Source organism: Anser anser (genome assembly GCF_964211835.1).
Source record: "Anser anser genome assembly, chromosome: Z".
NCBI lineage: Eukaryota > Metazoa > Chordata > Aves > Anseriformes > Anatidae > Anser > Anser anser.
This window is the reverse complement of record NC_139723.1, coordinates 72,654,501-72,669,110: the sequence shown is the minus strand read 5'-3', so window position 1 is coordinate 72,669,110 and position 14,610 is coordinate 72,654,501. Positions and strand designations below refer to the sequence as shown.

The 14,610-nt window shown below is 45.6% G+C and overlaps 1 protein-coding gene across 1 annotated transcript in view; it reads left to right on the top strand.

The window, feature by feature from the left end:
• The first annotated feature begins 311 nt into the window (after window positions 1–311).
• GHR (growth hormone receptor) overlaps window positions 312–14,610 on the top strand; it is a 138,554-nt gene continuing 124,255 nt past the window's right edge. Inside the window, exons 1-2 of the mRNA XM_083818414.1 lie at window positions 312–499; window positions 5,615–5,988. The gene's annotated coding sequence lies outside the window, so the exon portion shown is untranslated. The remainder of the gene's footprint in view (window positions 500–5,614; window positions 5,989–14,610) is intronic.

The following is a 14,610-nucleotide window of genomic DNA, read 5'->3' as shown; positions in this document are numbered from 1 at the left end:
CCTCGCCTCCCCTCACCGCCCCGGCGGCCATCGCCGCTGCCGCGGCCCCGCCGCCGGCCCCTCCCCGTGGCCATGCCCCCCTCGCCCGCCGCCGGCCCCGCTCCCTCGCCTCGTCCCCCCCGCGGCTGACGGCCGGCGGGCTGCCGCGGCCATGGCAGGGGGAAGACGAGGAGGAGGAGGAGGAGGAGGAGGAGGAAGAGGAAGAAGCCGCTGAGGGCAGGCGGAGGGGGGGCAGCAAAGTGAGTCCCGGCCCGGCGGCGGTGAGGGGCGGCTCCGCTTTGCCCGCCCGCCCTCCGGGGGGGGGAAGGACGAGGGCGGCGGCGCTCGGCGCGGCTGCGAGCGGCTCCGCTCCCTCCCCGCGAGTCGGCACCGGCCCGGCCGAGGCAGCGCCGTGCCCGCCGGCGCCGCCGTGCCCCGGTGGGGCCGATGGCGCCCGAGGCGGGGCGGGCGGCGGCGGCGGCGGCGGAGGGGCGAGTCGGGGGAAGTTTGTGAGCGGCCGGTGAGTAGCGGCCGGGCGGCGAGCGGGCAGGGGGCTGCCCCGGGGGGCTCCCCCGCCGCGGGGACGGAGCGGCGGGCAGCGCCTTTTTTCCTCCCCCCAAAAAGACCGGCAGCGACCAAAGCCCAACTTTTTCCGCTCGGTTATGCATCTCGGTGTGTGTGGTCCTCGGGGAGAAAACCCGGGAGAGGGGGGGTGTTGATAAAAACAGGCGTAAACACGCGGCGCAGAAGGTGTTGGGGGAGAGTAGCCGATGTTGTCGGGTACAGCAGGAGCAAAGGTGAAGCAGCTCAAAAAACTGCCGCCCGAATCGCATCCCGTGCTATAAATCCTGTGAACCTTTAAGCGAGCGTTTGGGTAGGAAAAACTGAAATCGCTCCCCGGATAAATAGGTGCTTAAATGCAGAGGGCTCCCGGTGGTGGCACAGGCTGGGCTGCTCGCGCCAGTGCTGGAAGTGCAGTCGGGAAGGGATCAGTGTAAAGAGGTCTGGTAAGTTTTATTCCTTATGTATTTGAGAGCTGCTATTTGCAATGCCGAGATTACAGAGGGCTGCAAGTGAGATGTCTTGTGGTTCCGAGCAATAAAAATGAGTATTGCTGAAAAGTTTCTCGGGCAGCTTGAAATGTTTAAGTAGGAATGCAGTGTCCTTCATCTCCACCGCATCTCAGTCTGGCAGCACTGGAGTTGCTGCTCGCTGTGTTAATTCAGGACGTTAGCGTGTTTTAATAATTATAAGGGATTTACAAACGAGGTGGTTTGCATGGCTTCTCCGAGGAGTCGTTTTGAAAATTGCCAGTAAGTGGTAGTGGTACTTTTATTAAATTCACGAAGACAACTGCTGAAACTTGCTCTAACGTACACAGAAGTCCCAGATACCTCACGGTTGGATATTCTGGAGCCAAATTCTCGCCGTATGGTCCAGCTTTGTTTCCGTTCCTGCGAGCCGTCTCGCTGTCTCCCGGTGCCGGTATGCTCACGCTGCACAGAGCAGCACCGTGCAGTCGCATAAACCCGGGGCCCTGCGGCCACCTTTGCAGGGGTGCTGCTGCCTGTAGCGCCCTGCAGGACGGCAGCACAGCACCCAGCGAGTGCCCGGGTGTCTGCGGAGCACTGGGTGCCCTGGCTGGGCGCAGGGAGCTCGGCTCTGCCCGTCCTTGCTGGCCGAACGGGTGTGTGGCACTGCGGTTTGCCTCCCGCGCCTGATCCCAGCAGAGAAGGGTAAAATAAATCTTTGCTGGAAATTCACTTATTTCTGGGTTGATATCTCTGTGTTCCATGATCTGGATCAGTCCCTTTAGCCCGTATCACTTACAGGGCTTTATTTCCCTTGACTGTACATGTGTTTCTGTTCTTGTATATACATTAAAGATAGGCCTTACTTCTTTAAAAAGAAGTTGCCTTTTGCTTCAGAAATTGTTGTGTGTTGGTTTTTGTTTTTTTTTTTTTTAATCAAAGTGAGTATTTACTTTGCACTACTAAAGGGAGCATCGGGCTGAATAAATGTAATATTTTGTATCTTATTTGAAATACTAGACTTTCACGAACAAAATAGAGGCTGGGAATACTTGTCACTAAGCAAGATAATAAAGTAAAGGCTATATAAACTAAAATAATTAAAAAAATAGTTTATCAAACATGGTAGCACCTGCACTCAAGCCAGGTGAAGCAATTTCCATCTTAAGATAGGTGTCAAAACAAATCCAAAGCTTTGCAAATAAATTAAAATATTAGTAACAAAAAGAGGGGATAAAGTTGTTGGGGAAAGGCAAGGCAAGGATAACAGCAGCGCGGTAACAAGTCCACACAGGAGTCCCTGAACAACGGTTTTGTTAAAGGGTCAGGTTCCTTTTAACTGAAAGGATGTTGCTGATTTTTTCATCACCTATTGATCTGATGGAAGGATGAATCTTTGGCTCAGCGGAGTTGGGTTGGTAATTGCAGGAAGAGGGCAGAGAAAAAAGGAGGAAAGCAGGCAGAGAGCAGGCACCACAATAGTGGTGAAGGCAAAAGGCTGACGCAACGAGATACCAGCTTGGCAGGAACAGATTTATGTCAGGGCTTGAAGGAACACTTTGTGCTCCAATTGTAATCGCAAGGGAAATCTTTCTTTACTGTATACAAATCCCAAGTTAAGTTCTTGATGTGAGGTGGTTGCTTGTTTTACACATCATTTTAATTCATGAGAGGTGTAGCAAGCGTCGTCTTACCAGAGCTAGTTCTCAGTGTAGGAGACGCACATTTTACTAGTAAATTATAAAGGCTGTTTCCAGACAGAGGCAGATGTTTTCCATATCATATATGCTGCAGAGTATGAAATCAAAATACATCTAAGCACGATATTTTATTGAATATCTATTTAGAAAGCAGGTATTCGTTTGAAAAGGAAGTCATCACCAGAAACTTTGGGTTTTTGTTAATAAGCTAACACAGACTTCAGAAACACTCTGCAGTAGCAGGGTGTTTTGCAGTAGGAGTGGACTTAGTGTTTTACCTGAACAAGGTAATGTTGCTTACAGCAGCGTGCTCCACAGCACAGTGTCTGTCCTGCTGCGGGGCAGAAGCAGTGGTGGTGTTTTGAGGAAGGGAACCGCAGTGTGTGAACGTGGTGATAAGGGCGAAGGAGAGGGAACGGGGCTGTATGGAGAGCTGTGGAGATGTGGTGGAGACAACAAATGCTGTGTGGGGAGTGCAGATGGAAAGAGGTGGAGCTCTGATAAATTTAGGAGAAAATCTCAACTTCTGTGCACTGAGAGAATAAGCGCAGTGCTCATTCCTCTGGTGGGGAGGGAGTTATGCTTTCCTGTCTCACCTCCTCTGTAGTCGTTCAGAGAGATGCACAGTGTTAGGGTATGATAGTGCTGGACCAGTTAAGCCTGTGGATCAAGCACTGATCACTGTGTAGAGTACACAGTGTGGGAAGTCAAACTTAGAGTGTATGAAGTGAAGATGCTTCACCAGCTTTACACTCATTAAGGAGAAAGATTTCTGTCTGTGATCACTTAATAAGCTTATGCTTGTAATCCCAGAACAAAGATGATATATAAATATGAATAATCAATTCCTTTTGGATACCATTTAAACATTGGATAATAACAGGGAGATAATTGACATTTAGAACTCGAAAAGCTGTTTAAATACTAAAAGTCCATTGCAGTCCTCAAACTCAGTTTATAAGTAGTCAGTCCAAGCATAAAGTAATATTTCAGATGCTCCACAGGGTAATTTTGTGCAATACAGGTTTGTCAGCAGCTAACACATAACTCTGTGGGTTAGTTGGAAAGAGCTGGGTTATTAATAACAGCTCGGTCTGCTCGCCATCGTGTTGCATCATTCAAGTGCTTAAATTGAGCCTGAAGTTTTGCTCCTTCAGGAGAAAATAAGATTGGTAAAACAGGGCCCTTCAGTAGGAGAAAAAACATTCTGACCTGTTGTGAGGAGTTGTTCAAGCACAGCACTAAGGGTCAATTTGCTTGTACCCAGCTTATTGTCGCTTTGCAGCCCTGTGCAGCCGGATGCACGCGCTCAGTATCGCAGCTTTTATGGTGGCAGCAGCCGTTCAGGGGTGACAAGCCTACAATTTGGGGAGGACAGAAGTACTTCTACCTGTTTTTTCGCAGGTAGAAACATTGAATAGCTGTTTCCAGTCTTGAAAATCCACTGCATCTGTGAAATAGTGTTCTTGTTTAAATCAGTGTGGGCTGGCACCATATGTCCGTACATCTTCAGGATGCATTGTTGGTAACCCGCAAATAGAAACTGTATGTGCATTGGTCACTTCTGTGAACAGATGCCTAGGTGGCTGTACAGGGTGCAACAGTTTTGTGCTTTATTCTGTGCATAGCTCATCTCTACAACCTTACCGATACATCTGAACAACTCCTTTTTTGTCTATTGGAGTGTGGGGAGTGGATGGAGATGGTCTGACTGTAGAGTTTGTAGGCTGCGAGAAAGACAGGGAAAGAACCAACGCGTTTTGTTTTAGCTGTCTCACTTATATAAGTGTGCTTCTCAATTTTTGCTTCACTTCACAAACTGTGTGCCTAATAGGAATTCCTAGCTGCTCTCAAATGTTCAGGTAGCAGCCAGATTTCTGCTATATTTCATGGTTGTTTTCTTGTTTGCCTGCCTTTTTCATTCACGTATAGGAGTTTGTCAGTATTACCTTGAGAAGGAATTGGTGCAGTGGGCTTTCCTTTACTGCATGACTGCAAATATTGTTTAAATTTGGTACTGAATGCATATTAAATTGTGTTTGCTCACGAACAGTGCTATGAACCTACTTTGTCACTTGTAATTATTTTGAGTGATGTCTAGTATACTGTGTTCATCCAGAAGAGCTCAAACTGTTTGGTGTTTTGACTGTTAAGAGATTGCTTGTCACTTCACGTAACGCTGCAAAAAGGGAATGAAGGAGTGTAAGAATGTGAGATTCCTTCGTGGTTATTGTGATGATTCTTGTCCCTCGCTTTGGACAAGTTGAAGGTGCCTGAGTGTGATGTTATGTGGGGCCAAGCTTCATCTGTTCTGCCTGTAGTATGGAAGGTCTGGCATAACAATTGAGAGGAGGAGAGCAATTAGAAGTGATGAGCTGGCGTATCTTTGCATGTGATTACTGAGAGTAGTCATAGAAAGAAGATATCAATATCTCTGTAAGAGCAAAAGGTACGTCTGGGGAATGCTATGGAACTTGAACTTACGAAAAAAAAATCAAGAAAACTACAGCTTTTGAACTGACTGCGACAGTGTGAACTCGAGCACAGAGCAGCTCTAAGGGCTAAGTCAAATGTTAAGTAAACAGCACAGAGCGCATCATGGTCAGGGCTCCGAGGCTCTGCACACCCATCTGCACCTCCCAAGCACACACAGATCAAGCCTTGTCAGCAGTGCTTTCGGTGGGGTTTCAGCCTTCCTGGCTGATTTTCAGTGTTCGTAGGGCACATTGTAGCTCCATGCTCGCCTCAGTGAGTGGAGCCACTATCAGGAACGATTTGCAGCGTGCTTTGGGAAATCCTGCCTTTTATTCCCAAATTCCTGTGCAGAAGTTCTTGGCTCATCAACACCTGTAACCAAACCGCAGGCAGCCAAAACTTCTCAGGCTTTTCTTGCGCTTGTTCCAGACGGTGCTAATCTGCCGGTCCAGGACGCATAGGCGAACTCTTCGTGCCCGCGGCTGCAATGCTACTGCAGCAGGATGACAGAGAAGGATTGTGAGAGGCGGCGTCCTGCGCTTGTGTCCAGCCTCTGGAGAGCGGCCGTGAGTCTCAGGGCTCAATCGCGCTGGGTGGTGGTGGCACTGCTCAGCAGGCGCCTGTTACGTGATACGGTCACTGCCGGCTCTCTGTAAGCAGGCCAGCTCTGCGGGTGCAGGACAGCTTGTACTGCGGACGGGAACCGTAGCCTGGGACAGAGAGAAATGTCCCCACAGCCTCCCGGAGAGGAGGGCTATTTTTGTGGGCGCATGTGATGAGCTCCGGTATCTTCCAGCACCAAGGTGCGTTCAGCGCGGGTGGCCATTATCAGTTCAGAAGCCATTTCAGAAAAAGCACTTGCTTCCCTAGAAGCAGCCTGCACCTCCTTGCTGCTGGTTTTTAGTTAAGTATTTTGCTTAAATAGCTAGCTTACTTGACATAATAGGTAGCTTTAAGAGAATGGGTTTCTTTGATTGTGCAGGATTCAGGTGCCCTTTTTTCAGTGACGTGTAATTTCTCCACCATGAGGCGTGCACAAGTGTGTTAACTACAGAGGATACTGCCCGATTGCTCTTAAGGCTTTGGCTGACCACAGGCGCAGCAGCTGGTGGCATTAAGGAAGGTGGCATTTACCCGTTTGAGTCCAAGTGGTGTGAGCAACCTGCCTAACTTGCATCGGAGCAACAGGGACTGCAGCATTTGTGTGAGGAATCTTTATACACCATTGATTTTTTTTCAGGCTTTTTGTGTGTATCTGTAGATCACATCTGACATGTGTGGACATGCAAGGGAAATAAGCCATACATTGTACACTTGTGTCTTTGATGCAGCTTGTGACATAGGTGAATGCATATAATGCCAGGATGGAAAAAGCAATGCTGTTTACTGTTGTGCCTGTGCATTTGTTTTAGCCTGTTCTATTTTTTTTCCAATTATAAAGAAGCTAATGTTTTATTAGAGTAACAAAAAAGATTGTGAAAATCATTGCAGGACCCTTTTCCTCTCTTCTACTACTGTACATTGAGGACTTTCTCTGTAAGAACCCAAGGGAGTTCTTTATGGATCCAGTAAAAATAAAAAGTACATCTATCAGAAAGAAATAAAGCATGATTTAGGAAGAAAGTCTCTCCTCGTGACTTTCATGCTGTGCATTAATTGCTTACTTTAATGTTGAACAACAGAACGAAAACCTTCATACAGAAGCGGTTGTACTATTTTGTGTGCTAAGGTATGAATTTCAGATGTAATTCAGTTTTCGAAGAATTTTGTTCTATTGCTTGAATGTTATTTCAGGCCTAAGGTAGCTGTGTGCCCAGTTAACAGTAGGAGATCTCAGAGCTGAAGAGGGAAGAAGTTTTCCACAATGGATGAGCATGTCCTAACGGTGTTTCAGTTTGCTAAATCATGCAGAGAAGGAAAGTCAGTTATATGGTATGAAGGATCAAAAGCCAGGTGCTGAATATAGATTGTGGATAATTTCTGAAATAAAGGGGAATATGAGTAAGTAGGAAAAACAGGACGTGAAAGCCTGGGGTATTGTTGGATGGTACTGGAAGTACTGAAGTTATATACTTTGAACTCCTGTTGTAGTACCTTAAGATGAAGGCTAGACAGTATAGGACCAATAATTAGAAAGGCATGTTTAAGACTAACTGTAATGATTTGTTTAAGGGTGTTTGAGATGGCTTGAAACATTAAAAAAAAAAAAAAAGGACAAAAACAAAAAAACACCTCAAGATAAATCGAAAACTTGAATGTAACTTGAGTTACACCCGAAAGTATATTTTCATACTGATTCTTATTTTTTCTTACTGGAAAGACTATGCCATTTTCCTGGTAGATCTGTGGTAAGACTAGAAATGTTTGTTTTGCCAGAGGCTTGCACTGCTGTGCTTTCCAAATGGAAAGCATATTGGTTGCAGTGTTGTGCAGCAGTCTGTCAATGCAGCATCTTGTAACCAGACACAGGGAATGGAACAATGGTATTTTTGCATCAAACAACTGATGTCTTTCACCAACTCATTTTATATGTGAGCAGTTGGTACACACAGTTTGTTCATATTGCAGCTTTCATTTCATTTCCTGATACTGAAGCATGAAGAAACTGAAAATGACAATAAATATGAATGACTGCCACCGTTTGTTCTTAAGGCTGGCGCAGGTTTCTCTTACCAGTTAGTTATTACTTTACGGATTTTTTAAAACTGATTTTAAAAGGTTCTTGCCCAGGCGCCAGATCTGACAAGAGGCTATGATGTTGTAATCCTGTCCGTATGAAGCAGAACTGTACTCTTACTGGCAAAAAAAATCCTCATCCCTCCCAGCAATCAGGTCTCAAACACATGAAGGGACCAAGTGCCTTGAAAATTAGTCTGAGATGTATGTGCGTTCCCACTCATGCAACCTTGGCTGCGGCTTCTTGGTCGACCAGCTGCCTGTTCCTGTTGCTTTTTGCTTGCTCCGTTTAGGAGTGGCCAGGCTCCTGGGCCTCTGGAGCCACAGACCAAAACCTGAGACTGAGAGCTGAATATGCTACGTCAAGTAAAGTTTTATTTAATTTTTAACTGTTAATCACTTTCTAGTAGGGGCATGAACTCTTTTATAAATATATCACAGCGTATTTAAACATGCTTTATATTGACAATTTTCATAGGCACCATAGGTTGGAAAGCCTGTATAGAATCATAGAAAGGTTTGGGTTGGAAGGGACGTTAAAGACCATCTAATTCCAACCCCCCTGCCATGGGCAGGGACACCTCCCACCAGACCAGGTTGCCCAAAGCCCCATCCAGCCTGGCCTTGAGCACTGCCAGGGATGGGGCAGCCACAGCTTCTCTGGGCAACCTGTGCCAGGGCCTCAACACCCTCTGAGTGAAGAATTTCTTCCTAATATCTAATCTAAATCTCCCTTCTTTCAGTTTAAAGCCATTATCCTTTATCCTCTCACTACACTGCCTGACAAAAAGTCCCTCTCTAGCTTTCCTGTAATCCCCCTTTAGGTACTGGAAAGCTGCAGTGGGGACTCCCCAGAGCCTTCTCTTCTCCGGGCTGAACACCCCCAGCTCTCTCAGCCTGTCCTCACAGGAGAGGTGCTCCAGCTCTCTGATCATCCTTGTGGCCCTCCTCTGGACCCACTCTAACAGCCCCACACCCTTCTCATGCTGGGGGCCCCAGACCAGGACTTAGCACTGCAGGTGGGGCCTCACAAGGGCAGAGCAGAGGGGCACCATCCCCTCCCTCCACCTGCTGCCCACCCCTCTGTTGGTGCAGCCCAGGACGCAGTTGGCCTTCTGGGCTGCAGGCACACACTGCTGGCTCATGTCGAGCTTTTTGTCCACCAGAGCCCCCAGGTCCTTCTCTGCAGGGCTGCTCTCAGTGGGTTCTTCTGCCAGCCTGTGCTCATGTCTGGGATTGCCCCGACCCAGGGGCAGCACCTTGCACTTGGACTTGTTGAACCTCATCAGGTTCACATGGGCCCACTTCCCAAGCTTGTCCAGGTCCCTGTGGATGGCATCCCTTCATTCTTGTGTATCAACCACCACTCATCTTGGTGTCATCTTCAAACTTGCTGAGGATGCACTCGATCCCACTGTCTGTGTCACTGATAAAGATATTAAACAGCACCAGTCCCAGGACAGATCCCTGAGGGACACCACTCGTCACTAGTCTCCACCTGGACGTAGAGCCATTGACCTCCACTCTCTGGGTGCAGCCTTCAAGCCAATGGGTGGCTGCAGCCAGTTTCATACAATCATGGAATGCCTTAGGTTGGAAGAGACCTTAAAGACCACCTAGTTGCAATCCCCCTGCCATAGGCAGGGACACCTCCCACCAGACCAGGTTGCCCAAAGCCCCATCCAGCCTGGCCTTGTGCACTTCCATGAACGGGGCATCCACAGCTTCTCTGGGAAACCTGTGCCAGTTTCACCCTAGTGTAGTCTACCATGATGAAAGTCATTAGACCTACTGAATATTCTGTGGAAAAACTATATGAGTTGGCCAGACAGAGAGGGGAGGAAGTATTGCATTCAAACTTTGCAGTGTCACTGTCAATATTGACTGTGAGTAAGAAGGCAGATTACTTGCAGAGGCTTCCATAGCTGGTTTTCTTATCATCGTCTGAATGTTTTTAAGCAGTCATATTGAATAATTGATACAGGCAAATATCAGAATGGTGATCCATTGCTTACTGAACATGAAGTCAATGCATGGCTTAGAAAAAATGTGGAAGGACTGACAGCAGGCTCTTTTAGAGGATGAGTGAACGATCTCTAGCTCTTGCCACATCATTGTGTTTTGGAAGGGTGGCTCTGGAGGGCAGTGTCAGAATGCTGTGTTTGTGATGTTACTTAACACTATAGTTGATCGGTATTTTCTGAATGTTCCATGCTTTGATTACTCCTGTAACAATACAAATAGGTGCTTTTAAAAAGTGTTATTAAAATTCCCAGACAGAAGCAGTGCAGTTGTTCGCAAACTGTGGCTTGTGGAGCACGTCCAGACAATGCATAGGGAAGCCAGTTCTGGGAAAGTGCTGAGCTGTGCACAGCCGAAGGAAAAGGCAGCCGTGGCTTCAATTGCCCATTCAGCAGTCTGCAAGCATAGCTGCCTTGTGTTCCTTCCCTGCTGCTCGCTCGCTGGCTTGCTGAGCAGAAATTGAAGTGTGCCTTGGAGTTTGTGGAATTGTATATGAATTCAGCACATGCTTTCCTGTGATGCCCGCAGAGAAGCAGCAGCGCATGATAAAGGCCACACGTTAGGGGACCTTAAGAGAGCAGAGCTGCAGAAGGTGGTGGAGGTGTGGCACTGGTGGATTTGGAAACCAGCTAATGGAGAATAGCAGGAAGCCTGAGCAAGCAACCAGGATTCATTACAGCAGTTACTGGATGGAAGTAAGGCATCTTCTGAGGAAAGATGGGTGTTAATCTGCATTTTGTTTGGTTTGTGCAGTCTGTAGCACAGCTGGCAGGCAATCACTTGTAGGCGCTATAACAACACAAATAGTTAATAACTTAAAAAGAGAAAAATTCAGACATCTGAAAAGCAACAATAAAAAGAAGAACCAAAAGTACATTGAATTGTAACTGTGCTTCTAGGTTAGCATTGATTCTTTAATTTGTATAAGCTTTGTGGGATAGATTAAGGGAAGGAGATGTGTACAGTAGAAAGTTCTTGTACTGTAGCTCACAGACGGAGTGTGTGTACTGCTGAGTGAACAGCACAAATGTTTTTGGAGGTTCTACATTATAAATAGCTGCTTTTTGGCAGCTTTGGCCTTGGGCCTTGACTTTTGACCCCTACTGCTCTTAACTATTCATTCCTTTGTTTTTTTTCTTCACAGAGTGCTTCAGCTAGTACAGAAAAGGACTAGTGTCACTTACTATGTTGTTTTGTCAGTCCCAACAGTAAAAACAAACAGAATACTCAGGTTCTCTCCACGTTTTCTTAAGACTGTGTGCTTCTGGTGGGTGAGGGATGATGGTTTCAAAACTGTCCTGCTAATTCCTTTCTGAAGAGCAAAGCAGGACCTTACTGGTAGGGAACTCTCTGCAGATAGCATTACAAACTTAGGTTATGTTTTATATGGCATTAGTATTTCGTGCCATTGTTTGTCTCATAGGTCTATCTGTTGACATCAAAGGTTGTCTGCTTTTCTAACCCTTGCTACCAGCAATTTACTAGGTAGAAAAGTCACTTAATTGCACTAAATTTAAGAAAATATTGAAAAAGTAAAGAAATGCCATGTGAACCATTGGAAATAATTATCTTGGGACCAGGAAGACCCACAACAATGTTCTTTCATCTTCAGTTCTTAGTACAGTCTGGCATTGAGAAGTTGTGAAGGAAATTCAAAATAAGTTTTGCCAAGATTACTCAGTGAAATTGCTTGTTGCCAGGTGCTGAAGCTGATTGAGAGGGAACAGCAGCCACCACTGGGGGAATTTGTTTTCTAAAATTACTCAAAGTCGATACCAATACAGTTGTTTATGTATAAACTAGGAGTTTATTAATAGTTTGCAGGCTACCCGACAGTTTGAATGACAAGCAAGCAGGTAGTAAAGATGCTTACGAGTAAAGTGTTTCTCATCTGTCCTGATAGCTGTGGGAATTCCTACAGCATCTTTAGTTGGGAGATTTAATGTGGCTTTGAGAAAGGAGTTGCAGAATAGGCTGTAGGACTGGAGTGAAAGATTCGGTCTGTATTTCCCAAGCAGTAGCTCCTGGAAGCAATCTGCTTCTTGTGGCTAGGAACACAGCCATATTCCTGGCTGTGCCTGCATAGCAGGCTCTGCAGCAAGCTCAGAAAGACCTCAGCCAGACATGAACGTTCAGAGAACGCTTAGAGTGCTGCGCTCGTGGCACTGGTTTCCAAACCGTGGCAGCACCGCTACAGGAATTCTGTTGGATTTTGATTTTGTTCTTTGTTTCTTTGGAAGAGGGGAATACTTGAGTGTTTCAGCGTTGTTTTGTATGTATTGTGCTCTCTATGCAGGGTTGGATTAGTAATAAGCCAGGTTCTTCTTGTGTTTTAAGGATAATGTACCCAACCCAAGATTCCAGGGAATTTAAAAGCAGGCTATTCCTTTTGTTCAAGCCATTATCTGGCAGTTGGGTGAGCTGAAAGATTTACATGAGTTAAAGATGGGTGGCAGAGTATGAAGTCAGGCCATTAAAGTTATCTTGCTGCTGATCAGACCCCCTTAAGCAGTTTGTTAATAAAGAAGTGACAATCCAGCGCTATACGGTGTAAATGTATTTAATTGTTTCAATGGTAGGTGCAGCTAGGAGGGATCTAGCATCCTGTCTGAAGTCTGGTTTGTTGATTATTGTATGACCCAGTTGGCAGCAAGCCTGCCTTGTGAGGCACAGGACAATAATATCCTTCACAGCTACTTTGCTAAGTAATTGGAACACACTGCCAGTATTATTTGGGACAGATATGTATTGGATAAGCCATTGCTGCCAAGTTGCATGATAGAAAGAATTCTTTTTTCCATCGTAAAACTTTCCTGCACTGTTCATCAGCAAGCCGAGCTTGAGGAACCCTGCTTCTGGTAGGATTTAAGGGAGAGTTTCTAGTCAAAGGTGACAATAAGCTTGTCCTTTTGCTCACTAACAAATCTGCTTGTTCCATGCTGTACTAGAACTCTTAGGCATTTGCTCAAAATCCTGCCTTACTCTCTGAAAATTCAGATTATGATGTCAAGTTTTTATCAAACAGTGATTTTTATAAATTCAGAAAAAAAAATAACCAAACGATGCCAGTAGATACCTGCTGAGGTAGATAATTTCTCACTGCACTCTCTGACAGATGATGAACTATCTGCATGAAACAATCACTTCTTCACCGGTCTCAGAAAGGCTGAAATTATCCTTTTGGGAAAGACGGGAATCTGGTACGCTCCAAGGGCAAACCAGTCTTTTTGTGGAGAATTACCTACAGGCTCTTAGAGATGCTGGTTATTCCTCTGCAAAATTAATATGAGCTCCTGATAAGGTTGTTATGATCTTCTTTCTTCTCCTGTTTGAATTTCTCCATCACTTGAATTCTTCCTGAAAAGTAGATTGGCACAGGTTCTCTTATTTTTTAAATTAGTCATGTCAGCTATGCATAAAGGAGCTAGAGCAAAAGCATTCCATATCCGTTGTTAAGTGTTTTATTTTCCGGACTAAAAGCTGAATACTTTCAGCTCACATGTCATTATATGCCTGTCATTCTTAATTACTTTCTGGCATGTTCTTGGGTGTTTTGTAGACAGGAAAACATATTTGACTTTTTTTAAACACACAGCTGAAATGCTTCCATAACTGTAGGCTAAAAAAAAAAAATACTCTGTGAGTTCTGTGAGGCTGAGAACTATAGGGAGAAATAAATGTGTGGATATATTAACTTCTTAGTGCTTTGTCTCTTATTATCAGTAATCACTTTCCTCTGAAGGATTGAGATTGATAAATTTCATTATTGGAAATTGGTTATCAAGCATATTTGGATATTCAGAGCATTTAAGTGTGTGATTTTTCCCTGTGGGTATTTTATATACTGAAGCTTGTGAATTTTTGTTTTATATAGTACAGGAAAATGTGACCTTCACATTCCACATTATGTACACACAAATTCCTAAGTGTACATGTATGCAGAAACAGATGTACAGTTCTGACTCTTGATACACATTCAGCGAGCTACAGTAACTCTCCTGAAGCCGTTGGTAAATAGAAACTCCATCAGTGAAAAACTGACAATTTCCCAGCTGTGGTTGCCTTTGCTTCATGAGATTTTATTCTCTTGACTGTCAGTTGGCAACTTGACTGCCCTGATGATTTGCGGGAGTATAAGAAGCCTATTATTTCTCAAAAGAGCTGCAGTTTCTGAATCCAAATCTCACTCTTCAGAGCTGCCACAGTTAAGAGAGATGCAGCTTTGCTGAGTTTGTTCCAACGCGTAGTCTGCTTAGGATAGTTTCAGAAATGGAATACACCCAAAGACAGAGGACGAAAATTAAACACACGTATTCTGTGTGGGATTAATTTGTTCAAGGGGTGACATTACTCTGTTATGTAGGCAGCAATGTATGCTGCTGCCCAGAGTGCCTGAGCTGCTCTGCTGCTTGGGAGCATTTACCACCTGGGTCAAGCCAAGCTGAGACTCTTCTCCCCCTGGGAGAGGTGGCTGCGCCCTCTCCCACATAGGATCCTGGTTCCCACGCTTTGCCAATGTCAGCACAAACCATTGTGCAAATGTCAGGTGAATCAATTTGCATTTTGAATCAACAAACTCATATAACCATGTAGGAGGAGAACAACAACCACGACCTTTTTCGTCCAGGTCAATGAGCTGATGCAACTTCTCCCTCGACTCTCTGATAGCAGGAAGGGTTGGGCATCTGTGGTGGTGGGCTGCCTTGTCACCAGGAGGGTTGTCAGCT